The following is a 13,182-nucleotide window of genomic DNA, read 5'->3' as shown; positions in this document are numbered from 1 at the left end:
AACTTTGGAAAATAATTTATACAGTGTATAAAAACACGCAGCTTTTCACTTAACATGACAATAATTTATGGACTGGAGATGAGTGGATTGCTTCAAGATTACTGGAATGCTTTTATCAGCTGTTTGATCTCTCATTTTGACGGCACCTATTTACTGCAAATGATTAATTCGTGAGCAAGTGATATAATGTTACATTTTTCCATATCTCTCTCCAAACCAATTTACATCTTGGGTGTATTGTCAGCAGGTTTTCGTTTTTGTGTGAATCATTCAAGACACTTGCATTATTCGTTCATTGAAAACTTTCTTATTCAGGAGGGACTACTTTTCTAGTCGGATTAACATTTTGTATGCGCTACTGACATAATTTCTGTGGGCAGGTTTGCGCCATGTAAAACAGTTCTCGACAGATCTGGTATTCCTATTCCATATTACACAAACTCAACAGGTTTACTTGTGTCAAATTATGTTTTGTTCATCTTTTATTTAGCTTAAACGGCACTGTGGGGCTTTAGCGTCTTTACATGGTCATGACAACAATGTTGACAGATTGAATAGGTCACACCAGTCTCATGTTTAATTATTGTTGGTTCGCCTAACAGTGTGTTTACTACATAGTGTCTGACTGTAATGAGGAATAAGCTGGAATTATTTTCTGTGATAATCAATGTTATGCCACAAATGCTGCTGGCACAGCTTTACTTTTATTAAACTTGGAACATTCCTGCAAGAGGTAAGAAATGTGTGTAGTATGTGTGGCGAGCGTGAGCAAGCGCACGTCTTAAATTAATTCTTGAGGCGGTCCTCTTTGATAGATGATAGCACGAGAGCGCAAGGTTGCACTTTGCCTCAGTCCACTCGATTTCATACTGGCCACTTTTTAATTTCATGGCATTTCTGTCTGAAAGCCCCGGGCTGCAGCTCTGCGCCTGCATTATGGGCCATACTGAATGTTCCATTTCTCTGAGTCACATTTGTCTACTGCAAGCGTTCACATTTCACTGGGAAATGAACCCACATTTCAGTGGCTGCTCTGTGGAACTACATAATAGCAAATATTACCATTTCCCTCCCAATGACTCCATCTGACAGTGAGGCATGGAATTACGCTCCACGACTACTCTTCAAATACATTTTGGCTTTGCTGCAAATAAACACTTCATCAAATCAGCCATTACGATATCACACAACGACATTATGGATTTTTTATTTGTATTTTTTTTCCTGTGAAATGTCAAACACAATAAACACACTGTAGAGTAGATTCTGTTTAACCTTATTGTGAAGTGCAAATAGCCAGTCCATGTTCATATGATGTATAATTCCTCTTAAAACTGATAGTTCCTCGATGCTTTTGGTCAATAACGTTTCAACCACGGTAAAATGCACAGTCACACTTTATTTTAAAGTCCAATTCTCACTACTAACAAAACTTTGACTTTTACATCAATAAACTCCTAATTTGCTGCTTATTAATAGTTAGTAAGGCAGTTGTTAAGTATTGGGTAGGATTAGGGATGTAGAATATGCTCATGATGAATGCTTTATAAACTACTAATAAACAGCCAATATGTTATTAATAGATTAATTAATAGAGAGAATTGGTCCCTTTATTAAAGTGTTACCAAATACACCATATAGTTACAGGCTTGATGTGAATCACTGTAAACCCGACAATTAATCTTACTTTACAAGTTACTAGCAGATGTATGCCACTTTTCTGAACTTTTTTTTTTTTTTAACTAACATTCCAATTTTTAGAAAACAAGTGGGCATTGGTTCACTGGGGCAGTGGCAGATCATATAAAACTGTACGATTTAGATTGTAATAATATGGTAATGATTTATTTTAAAGACTTATTCTTACTATTAACTAAATGCTTATTAGCATGTATATTACTGGCATACTGGCTGTTAAGTGGAGCTTATTAATGCCTGATTCTGCATTACCATATTTTATATCCCTTAATTCTATTCCATACCTAAACTTAACAACAACCTAACTATTAATAAGCAGCAAAATAGGAGCTTATTGAGGTAACACTCCTAGTTAATAGTTTTTTAATAGTGTGAATTTGTCCCCAAATTAGTTTGACCAAGAATACATTACAATTAATACGAATTAGCGACAAAGGTAATAATTTGCAAAAATGTAAAACAGAAAAAAATGTCCATGAGATAGTGTTGGTCTAAAAACACGTTATAGCTGTATGTATATTCACAACATACCTGTAACATGGCCTTTAGTTCCTTGCTGTTTAAATAAAATTTATAGTCTAGGATTTTGAAAGTCAGAGATACAAAATGATATGACGTTTATGTGAAGAATTTTCTTTTTCCTTTTTAGGTACAATGGGGAACCATCTTCTGACCAACCCCGTGCTGCAAACCCGTACAGGAAGTTCACCCTACAACACACTGCTTGCTGAGACGTTTACCCCTCCCTCGCCTGGGGTCTTCAACTCTACTGGTAAGTTATTTTGTATTGGAAAGCAAAATCACAAATGAGATTGCTTTATTATCTCATTTGTTTACCATGTAGAGTGTCAGAACGGTTTGAATATCAAACTGTGCTCAAACTTGCCAAAATGCAATGAGCCTGAGACAAAGTTGACATGCAAAATAAACTTTTTTCTTAACTTCTTAGCTATGAATGAGCATCCTCGGAGTGATAAAAGATTCCTCTGGAATGTTTTTCTTCTTCTTTTTTTATTATTATTATCACTATGCTATGATCTGTGCACTCTAGTGTATATGCTATGTGTGTGTAGGTCTATGCGTGTGAGTTTACACCCTGTCGGTCTGACAGTGTGATTCAGAGGGGTGGACAGGGGCTGACCATCTGGCCAGCCTTTCAATCCCTCCCGCTCGAAAGACAGAACAGAGCATCGATTAAAGCTAGGGCTGAAGTTGAGCGACTGACAGCGGAGCGTTCCCTAAAGATTCGACACAGAGTATCGGCATGGCTGTGTCTGTGCCGCACACACATAAAGCCCAGGCTTCGCTCTCTTGCCTTACCGTTCGCCTTCGTGTCCCTATTGAGAGGCAGCGAGAGAGAGATATAGCTGCGGTTCCCATGTCAGTGGGGTGAAATTTAAGACAGCGTCTCTGTTGAATATTTTAAACGTTCCCTCTCTGTGTAATGTGTCAGGCTGATGGTGTGCCGCTCGGCTCTGCTTGGCTGAGAGGACATTTTTAGAATGCTTATGGAGAGGAAGTAGGAGGAGGGCCTCATTAGAATGTCTAATTACTCTCTCTTTGCACAGAGGAGCGTTGATTAAAATCATACCGGGCATTAATATTTAAACCCCCGCACGCCTTGGTCTGCACCGCCACATGCATCTCCTGTGTTCAATACACGCCGACGAGTTAAAAGAATATCACAACATCTCTGGCGTGTGAAGGGGCGCGTGAAATAAACATCGTCTTGACTTTATGAGACTGAAGTGTGAATAACGTCTCGCCGAATAATGATCGTGCCAAAGCAAAACAATAAAGCTCTGTTTCTAAACTTCCCAAACCAAAGAATGAAGATCCCAACTCCCAAGACTAAAAGAGTGAGATACTGATCTAAAATCTCCTCAGTTCACAGAATCAGACACTGACTCAAAACTATATGATAGTAGTTCCGCTATTTTCAAACTTTAAACCTCAGGGGGAGAGCTGAGGAAATAGTAAAATCCTCGCATAAATCGTCCTCTCTCTCTCAGTCTCTTTCGCCAGCCTGATCTCACAGTCAAAACGTACATATTTCGACGTAAATTAAAACTGTCCAATACGTATGTGACCTTACGTATTTACAGTGTCATTTACGTATTATCTGGACGTAATTACAGGTTCGATACATATCGAAATGTACGTAAAAACGACCTCAAATACGTACAGATAGAACGTGTTTTCTGACCAGTCAGTTATCCATAGAAATTTGCTCATGAAGCTGCTTTTCAATGCGTATCTGATTAATTTGTTTAATATTTATGTATATTTTCCCTTTTTATATATTTTTTTGATAAATGTAAGATCCCTATACCCGACCCAAACCTAAACCTACCCATTTTATACAGAATGTTAAAAGAATAAAACATAATTAAACACAATTTTAGTAAAAATATAACATTAAAACGATATTTTGAGCCACTAATGTTAATCCTACACCTACCCCTAAACCTACCCATAACCATTTCTTAACATAACGTTACTGTTATAAACAAACAAATAACAGACAAACAAACGTAACGTTAATCATTTATTTTTTTGCGAAAATATCAAAAATTGGTACCAAAAGTAGTTCAAATTATAAAGTGTTCCAGTCGCAGTCCTCTATGGAGGTAATAGTTTTTATAGGGTACAGAGCAGAATTTAATTTATTAATCCATGAAATTATGTATCTGTCTTCTCTCCGTGGAGGCGCACTGTCGCAGTACTCAGATGTCATAAACTGAAACACGACATGTCGCAATCTGTGACGAATTGGATGAGGACCAATGAGCGTTCGATATCAGTGCCGTAAAGTATGTCGTAACGTGGCGCACTGGCGCTATTTTCAAATTCGAATCATAACGAGCGCGAGTTTTGACTGTGACGGACGCTGTTGCTGAGAATGAAGATGAAGATCGATTGATAAATGGCTGAATTTGCATATGTTCCTTGCAAACATCTGGATTCTAAAGATATGCAGTACAGCAAACAAATAAAATGGATGTGATTTGTAATTGTATGCTGTGCTTTTGTGTATCTATGGTTTGCAGCATGCACAGAAATGTTATTTCCTATTAAGCAGACAAGTAAACTGCTTTGTAAACATGTATTGATATGACAATTAAATACAACAGATTTAAATCATTAAAGCCACGATTTTAATATTAATACATGGGAATTCATATACATTCACACTTTACGTTAGATCATTTACGTTTTTTAAATGCTAACACGTAAGTATTTGTACGTTTTACTGCTATAAATACGTCTAAATTGTACGTTTCTATGTGCATGAAAACTTAAGTAAATGTACGTCTGGTAGAACCACATTTAACGTAAAAATACACACGTATTCTCATGAGATCACATTGCTTTCGCATGTATTCTAGTGAAGTCTAAAAAAGTACATTCTAAGAAAATATATTACAATAAAAAAAGTTGTATTTAGTATAAATTTACCCAAACTGAGATATTCATTCAATTCCGCCACAAAATAATACTGATTAAATTATAAATAATTTAATTTGATAGTTATATTTTGTTTACAGAAATATTATAGAAATATCCGCTCAATATCAAATTAAACTCTCATGTTATTCCAAACCTTTATGACTATTTAAAGTCACTTTTTGTTTTAAATGGCAGACAGGTTTGGAACAACAAGAGTGAGAGTAAATCATAATAGAATAGTCAATTTTGGGTGAACTGTCGCTTTAAGTAATTCATTGTAGTTAACTACTATTACTAATCAAATGTACTAACTATTTGATTATAGCTTATAGAATAGCTAATAATATTTTGAAATCAGTGTGTTATTGTAGAGGAGGTTGTCCCCCTAAACTACTAAAGCCCCTTTCACACTGCCATTCCGGCAAATACACAGGTAAAGTGTTCCTGCAATTGTTCCCGGGTCGCTAGATTTTGCACTTTCACACTGCGAGTGATGACCCGGTATATGTGCGTGCTTTCACACACAACCCTTGAAGATCCCGTAATGACACGTGACATCAGCGCGTGACGTGTAATGTACGAGTCGAAAACGCTAGACACGTTATACTTTCACAAACAAACGATCTCTGCGTCAGCGCGGAAAGTGAGGAACTATCTGATCTCTGCTTCATTACAGTTTGCACATATGTTTTCGTCGCGAACGTTGATCTTCCTTCAAAACAGCCAGTAAAAGAGTCGCGCGATAACACGCGTCATCACTTCGACACGGAATTAGATCTGGCTTATGTTCACACAGCGCTCGTCCCGGGTCGAACCCCGCAATGTCACTAGGTTCCCGACCTGGGTTCAATTTGGTAATCAATCCCGGGATGTGGTTGCTTTCACACAGAAGGCGACCCGGCAATGTTCCGGAAATATTGCGGGTCCGACGTGCAGTGTGAAAGGGGCTTAAGTGAGGCACAGCTATGTGGAATTTTTTTCTCTCTCTCTCTCCATTGATATCCAGTGTTGTCTTTTTATGGCTATTACATTTTTTCAAACAATAGAGTTCCTAAATGTGACATTTGTTTATGCCGGTTCAAGAAAAAAAAAAGAAAAAAGTGGTTTCAAGTAAAGCCCAAGATAGAAACATATCATTGATCACTGTTGTTGTCTTTATCTTGTCTCACTTTGCCCTCACATGGCCTCACCATGGATCCACAGGAACTTTCCGTGACCCAAGTAAGACTCTTTCCACTTTCAGGCTTATGGCTATTTTCAGTGTTTTATAGGCTAATTTTGCAGAATGATAACCTCTTCATGCATGCAGTGAAGCCTGTGCTTCTATGTACACAATTTACTTCCCTGGTAATAACTTGCCTCTGTCCGTAAGCCTATTAATCTTTTGATGGAAGTTGCGTTCCCCATTATTGATTTAATCCCGGATTCTGTTGCTGTGAATCCCCGTCTTGATTAAAATAGGTAATGAAGTGCTCACTTTTCCCTCCTCCTTTTTAATTTGCTTACCACCTCTCATTTGCTCTCTCAACAGAGAGCACACTGTCTAAGAACCGAGATCACGGAGGCATGGAGACACTACCTCTGAATGGGAACTTCAACAACAGCTATTCTCTGCGTAGTGTTGGGGGTTCGGGAGCTCCCGGGGGCAGCTGTGATTTTCTGGGAGGCGGAGGTGGAGATAGCCCCCCTCCCCTGCTCAACCCCCGTGGTTCAGAAACTCTCGGCGGCATTCGAAGAAACCTCTCGGACGCAGCGGCGTTCGAAAAGATGATCATATCAGAACTTGTGCACAATAATCTACGAGGCGGTGGAGGGGCGGGGGGCACTGACAGAACATGTGGCAGCCTGGTCAGAGGACATGGGCACATGGGAATGGGGCGGGGCGGAGGCGGGGCAGAGCCAGCAATAGGCATTGAGGACAACGAAGACTTTCATTCTAGAGAATCACGTCAGCGCACGCCGCAAGACGTGGAACTGCTGTACAAGGCTCTGGAGGAGCCCCTGCTCCTGCAGCGTGCCCAGTCTGTGCTCTACCAGAGTGACCCCGATGAGTCTGAAAGCTACACTGCCGACCTGACCGAGAGTTTGGGCCACAGCGGTCACAGCGGCCAAAGCGCACCGGGCCAGGGTCACAATGGAGCCCCAGATTCGCCTGCACGGGACTCACTCTACACCAGCATCACTAACCTGCGAGATTCACCTTACCCCGACAGCAGCCCAGAGCCACTAGAAGTAGTTCCACGCTCGGCTCAGCCTCCGGAGGAGCTGTACTACAGCTCGGGTCGGCCAGCCATAGGCTCCCGCGGAGCCCCCATGCAGACCTTCTACCAGGCTCCACCTAGGAGACCGAGCACTGAAGCCCACCCCGCCCCTGAGCCCCCTCACAGCGAGGGAGATGGACAGATGCAGCTGGTTACAAGCCTGTGACCACGAGAAAGAGGTGGAGGAGGAAGAGCGTCACAGGATCTGATACAATGTGCCGATGGCAATGATGGACTCCACTCCTGTCTCTGACGCCCTCCTTATGTCTGGTTGCCTTTTTGCTCTTTCATTTGTTTTGAAGTAAGAGGTAAGGAAAGCCTAAACAGTGAGAGCGACAGAGAGGTTTGTCTCCATGGCAGCAGGCTCTCTGAAGTGCTGTGTAACCACTCTGCTCTCTCATCAGCATCATTTTCTCCTCCCTCCTCGCGCACACACACAGAGAAAGAGCAGCTATCCAACTGTCTGCCTTCTCTCAATGGACGTCTTTGCCTTCAGCTCACTCTGCTCCAAAAATATCCTCAAACTTCACACCGGGCTTCTATTTCTGTGTTTCATTTCAAGTCCTATCTTTAAAATGTTACTTTTGCATAACTCCTTACCTTCGCTTTCCTTTAGCTGTCTTTCTCCATCATTATTTGATGAGAGCTGTTACGCGAGGAAACGGGGTTATGCCATTATATTGCAAGTTACAAAAATCTCTCTGAAAGCTCTTCAGTGTTGCCAAAAATAACTGTTTTTGAGCCAGGACACAAACTGGAATCTACACACACACGCGCACACTCACAGAAGTGCTTGTTACTGAACATCTAGAGTGTGAACATATTCTCATGAAAAAGGAAAACAAGGACTATTGTTTAGACACAGGTAGCGGGAAGCTGCCTCAGTGGAGTTGCCTTCATTTCTCTCTCTGAAATTACTCTTCTGTATAGAACAACCACAGAGGCTGAAAACGAGAGGGAAACGTTAGGACACAACCCATCATCAGCTGGGTCGTTTGAAGCCTCTCGGTCATGGGACCTCTCATGAATTTAAACTCTGTAGGGTTTCGTCTCTGATCCACAGATGGGGGGTGGATTAAGGACTGAAACTGCTCTCCGAATCACTGATGGATGTTGTAGGTGGACGTGTTGTGTCACCTGTGTTATTATGGCTAGAATAATTTTTTTGCTACCGCTCCAGCCATTCTTCTAGTCCGACCTCTGTACATACGAACCACACAAAATCAAAAGCAAGTCTTACTCTACTCGTCTCCTGTACATAGAAGAACAAAAGCAACAAAAAAGTATCAAATACTATGAAAAACAGTTCTTGTACTGCAAAAGAAATCGAAAATAAAAATGTTTTGAAGTTTGTGACCTAAACACCACGCCAGTCTCTCCCTCTCTCTTTCTTTCGCTCTCTCCGGCCCTCGTTTGGTCCTGCCCTGGAGCACAACGGTGCCAGGAAATCTAATTGTCTGCCAAGAGACAGCGAGAGAGAGAGACAGAGACAGAAAGAGAGGGATTTTACATACAAACTAGATAAATCCTGGCACAATTTTTATGTAATATAACCCATTACATTGTTGGTAATGTTTGACCTTCAACATTCCCAGACAGGAATCGCTTGACGTGAATGGAAGGGGAATACACTGTGCCTCAGGGGCACACTGGTGCATTGTGTGTTGATTGACAATAGCCATAATGTAGTGTTGGTTATATTGTATCTGGAAGATGTAATAGATATCAGAAGACTAGATGAATAGAATATAAGATATTTAGGAGAAAAAAAAATTGGGGGGCACATTCGGAAAAGTTTCAGACGCAAACCCTAGATTGTATTTGACTGTTTTTACATACCAATATCAGCTGTTGTTTCTCAATCTGGTGTGACAGTTGATTTACAATTTGTATGTGTATGTCTGAACGTGAACATTTGGATGCTTGCGAACCAGAGTATGTGAGTGTGCGAGTGTGTATCTCAGAGGCTATTTTTACTGGGTTAGATGGACCCGCATTAGAAGAACAGGAAGCAGAGTAAATCTATATCTATATAAGAGCTCAGTATAAGCTTCCATCTAAAAGACTTTGTTAAAGGTATTTTAAATGTTGCTTTCTTTTGCCAGTCGGGTATAATGGAAACTGAGGTTTAGAACAAAAATTCAAAATAAAACAGGTTTAGCATTCATTGACAGGAACATCTGACCAATGGGACACGGCCTCTGTGGTTTAGAATCCCCATATGCAAATGAGCTGCATAGCCTATTGAACAAAAGAGAGGTATTCATGAGTGCTCCGCCCCTCTGAAGTCTACTCAATCTTCAAGTCTTTCATGTCTGATGTTTTATTTATTAATATTTATTTTTCTGTTTTGATTATTTATGCACATATTCATTTATTCAGTGTGGTTTTCATTCTGTGTACAAAGCATATGTGAGGATGACGAGAGTGTGCTATATTTCGAAAAGCATACTAGCATACTACTCTTGCTGCAGTATATATGATGTAATCTTTGCACAGTATGCACGTTTCCTCCCAAATTACCTAGTAAATTTTGCCAGAATGAGTGGTACACAACATACAGTAAGCTGAATTCGGAATGGCAAAGTCCTCTTAATATCTCTGACATAATAAGAAATATTAAGAGTAGAATGCTATTAAACAGAATTCTGCCAATATAAATTATTTTGTCCCTAGTGGTTTAATTGACCTTTCATTTCCAATGTGATGGATGAACCGAAAATATTGTCTGTTATCTTTAATTTTCTAGTTGGATTGGACTGCCAAAAGCAAAGATGCTTTATTTGACCAAAAAAAAAAAAAAAATGCTTTTGTTTCCAGTGTTTGTAAAATATTATTAGCTGAATGATCTAACATGATGAGGTCAGTGAAAAATGTTTGAAATGTTTATTGTGAAACATCTGTTCACTATTTTTATTTCATTTTTTTAATACACTTTATAAAATGCAGTAAGTAATAAGCTAGTATGCCCTTCCGAACATAGCCTTATAGAGAAAGAGAAAGGGAGCAGGGGTGAGTATCCATGATTAATGTCAGAGGAAGAGGTGATGTCAAAACTACACAAGTCTGCAGTCGGTTTAGAGAAGGTCTGCTGCACCCACTGTCAAATGTGGAGAACATTGTGCATCCTGAATCAACATCCTATCATTCAATCCAAGCACCATCTGGCCTCTCTCTTTCTCTGTCTCTCACTCCTGTAAGTCTTCTAAGGGGACGTGTGTGCAATCCATTGCATGGTAACTTGTACTGATTGACACAGGGTCAGTATGTTCACCGGTGTGCTGTGGTTAGTACACCCGGTCCTATATTTAGCCCGAGGCATGTATGATCAGCTTTTCTTTAAAGCAATGACCTGAACATTTTTTTTTACTTGCTTTCTTGCAAAAATGTTTCATGTTGATGAGTATAGGACCAGCTTCAACTGGTCAGCAGGTTTGACCGTTTGAATGTATTGTCATACACCATTGTGAACTTGCTCTTAGAGCTTAGGATGCCCTCTAAGGAGATCTGCTACTGACTCATGGCCCTCTGCTCACCTGGCACCACATCGCTGCTGTTTTACCCCCTTATACCCTTCTGTACCGGCCCACAGAGAGGCTGTTTACCTCTCTCCCTCCATCCCTGGAGACGTCCAATGTGCGTCATGTTTTGTGCATCTCTCCTTTTTATGCCCTTGCTGGTTTTTATTTCCCATCTACCCTTCTTCCACATCCCCCCTCCTATACCATTCTTAGCTCACCAAAATGTTTTTACATGGCTTTCCTAGCTGAGCATTAATGTGGGAAGATTTATGTTAGTCAAAGGCTTTGTTTACATGGGACTGAAGGGATAATATAGTACAGTGTTGAATATGGTGATAATGACAGTGATTATGCGTCGTAGTAAACTGCTAGACTAAAGCCTGCTCCGAGGGACTGCTACCACCTCCAAAATCCCCATACAACCCCTGATTATCATAATAATACTAAGAGCTATAATCTAGCGGAGTCAACCCACCATGCTTCCGCTCTCTGGGTTTCTCCCTTTGTCTTTCCCCCCCTCTCGCTCTTTGAGAGCACTTGTGTTCACTGTGCTTTAGATATGAAAGAGTCACCCTGATCCGCTCTCCATATCGGCCTCGTTTTCATGTCTTCACATTCAAATGGAGAGGCAAAGAGTGCATGAGTAGACACCGGATGACTAGGCCCAGACGGAATATGCCAGCTTTTTTCCCCATTTTTATGCGGAATGAGTTCAAACATGATAAAATGTGTTCGGTTGAGCTCAGAGTGCTACACTTTTATTGGTAGCTGAATTAAATTTTCCAAAATATGAAAAGAACCCCTGAAATCGCTTGACGAATACACATTTCTTTCCTATTTTGAATTTCCTTTGACAAAAGAAGTTCTGTCTGGATATAACCCCCATTTTTATATAACCAATAACCTTTAGTCAACTATGATGACAGAGAGAATTAAAGGGAAGAGCATTCAAATTCTAGATCAGACTGCAGAGTTAATGCTGCCTTCACATGCTGTCAGAAATGTCCTATTTTCCACAGTTGTGATTAGGAGCTTGTCCCATTCAAGTGCTTTGTTGTCAGAAAGAATAAAATGTAGCAATCCCATTGGTTGACAATCATATAAACATTCACCACGCTAGATAGTTTGCTGACAATTCTGGAATTTCACTCAAATACATGCTTATTTCACTGTTTATATAGGGACATACAATTTGCTTCAAATTATATTTCATATAAAGCCTATAAATACACTACTTTAGCGACTAGACAAAATTATGTAGTTTTGAGAATGTAATAAACAACAGCAATGGTTGACCCCTCCAACATGTTTAAAATTTAAGAATTGCCCAACTCGAAAACTCTTAAGTTTCCATGTAGAAAATACAACTTAAAATGTGCTCATGTCCAATTTCGATTAGGAAACTCATAATTCCGATAGCACGCGAAGGCAGCATAAGTTCCAAACCTGCTCCAACACACCTGTCTGTTATTATCAAGTGCTCCTGAAGATCTAAATTAGCTGGTTCAGGTGTGTTGGATCAGGGTTAGAACTTAAGGTAGATCTCCAGAAACTGGTTTGGGTATCCCTGTTCTTTGATTGGATAAAAATGTGTATTTCCACAGGTGCAAGATGAGTCATCAGCCTATTTGGTTGGTTTTCTCAATACTTTTAAATGTGTATCTTCTAAAAGTTACATTTTTAGTAGTACAAAACCACTTGAAGAGGACAAAACATCTCAAAACTGTCATTTATATGTCATGGGGTCTTTAATAATGGCACTCAAGGGACTGGAGATGTCTTCAACTTTGTGACTGACGCGTGTTCCAATTCTGCAGAAATCTTGAGTTTTCCATAAGGGCATATTCTGTACGGGCCTAGGAGACTGAGTGGAACTATGAAAGGTCCTCTTTCCAGACACCTGTCTCTTGTCCCTCTTCACATAGGTTCCATTGCACCGGCCTGCACCTGTGATTCCGACAGTCTGTCACCTTGTTGTCAACCCAATCCTCAGCTGGGGTTTGGCACCAGAGAGCCAGAGTCGTGACCTCTGATCATGAGCAATCCCCCATGGTAGCACAGGAGCTTCGCTTTTAGAGCCACATGTTGACTTGATGTCCAGATAGTAGGATAGATGTAACATAAAGGGAGAGAGAGATATGAAGTCATTCACTGCTGTCAAAACAACATGAACTATCAGCCCTGGGCAAAGCACCCCACCTGCTCGGCCACACGACGTCTGACAGGCAAAGAGAGCCCCTGGAGTTAAATGA

The 13,182-nt window shown here is 40.4% G+C and overlaps 1 pseudogene; it reads left to right on the top strand.

Annotated features, from left to right (window-relative positions):
• Positions 1-12,170, top strand: part of LOC113067696 (adhesion G protein-coupled receptor L1-like) — a 163,012-nt pseudogene extending 150,842 nt beyond the window's left edge.
• Positions 12,171-13,182: the final 1,012 nt, after the last annotated feature.

This window comes from Carassius auratus, linkage group LG28B (genome assembly GCF_003368295.1).
Source record: "Carassius auratus strain Wakin linkage group LG28B, ASM336829v1, whole genome shotgun sequence".
NCBI lineage: Eukaryota > Metazoa > Chordata > Actinopteri > Cypriniformes > Cyprinidae > Carassius > Carassius auratus.
This window is presented reverse-complemented; position numbering and strand designations above follow the sequence as displayed.